The 1,035-nt window shown below is 40.0% G+C and overlaps 1 non-coding gene across 1 annotated transcript; it reads right to left on the bottom strand.

Annotated features, from left to right (window-relative positions):
• Positions 1-460: 460 nt before the first annotated feature.
• Positions 461-582, bottom strand: LOC124658576. The gene has a single exon (XR_006989292.1). It is a non-coding gene; the product is annotated as a small nucleolar RNA snoR80 (small nucleolar RNA).
• Positions 583-1,035: the final 453 nt, after the last annotated feature.

The raw sequence follows: 1,035 nt of genomic DNA, 5'->3' as shown, positions 1-1,035 counted from the left end.
CACATCTTGCGCAGCAAAATGCCACCCAAAATACTAGCCCAATTATTATAGAATCAGAGGAGCACACAAAGCATTATCATGGCGCCACAGGATTAGGACTACAGTGTAATTAGGACACGGTCCGTGAGCAGCAAAACAGGCGCAGATGACTCCCTCCTCCTCGTGTATAGGCTCCTCCAAATAGCTTCGATCTAGGATGCTCCAATCACAATCGTCAGAAGCAAAAGAAGAAAAGAGTGCAAATCAAAGTTTGATAAAAATGTTGATCTAAAAAAAGTTTGATAAAAATATTTTTTGTGAAATTACGACATAACCAAGAACAAAAGAGTTCTGAGGAATCTATCAGATCTTCCTATCAAACATGAAAGAAATGACATGGTCACCACATAGGCGCTTTCCCTATCATAGTCTCGCGTCATTTAGATCCCAAAAACACAAGAAAAGTGCCGAAAAATAAGTGAAATATATGTTGTGTTTCCACAATAAGCTGGCACCGAGAACGCAACCAATCAGGATATCACCACAGAATCGTGTGTGGCGTCCGGGCCACCGCGAGGAACATAATCATCCTCCGGAATTTGTAATGGATGCATGAAAAGCAGAAGAGCAAAGATAAAACAGATCAAGAACAAAACAAAAAATTGACCGATGGGATGAGATCTGGGAGCTCAGACATTAAAGGGGTTGTCTTCAAACACTACTGAACTACACTCTTCAAATCCGTTAACTCAGTACGGGTGCTTTGTAACGAATCCAAATTACAAATCTGGACCAATTTTTAGCAAATTTGGAATCGACAAGAAATCAATAATTAAAACCACAATTAATTCAGGTAGCGGTGGATGCTTAGGTCCTTACACCGGAAACTTGTGTGGATTTGTAAACTAAAACTGTTTTTTTTTCTTAGAACCATGGAAGCAGAGGTGAACTAAGCTGAAAGTGTGTAGTACTATACTCACTTTCGCGTGGAATAAAATGCAAAATATTCCATGGATCCAACACCCAACTACTAGAATCCAGGGAAGAAATCCAGGG

This window comes from Lolium rigidum, chromosome 5 (assembly GCF_022539505.1).
Source record: "Lolium rigidum isolate FL_2022 chromosome 5, APGP_CSIRO_Lrig_0.1, whole genome shotgun sequence".
Classification (NCBI taxonomy): Eukaryota; Viridiplantae; Streptophyta; class Magnoliopsida; order Poales; family Poaceae; genus Lolium; species Lolium rigidum.
Note: the sequence above shows the minus strand (reverse complement) of the source record. Positions and strands in the feature narration are given on the sequence as shown.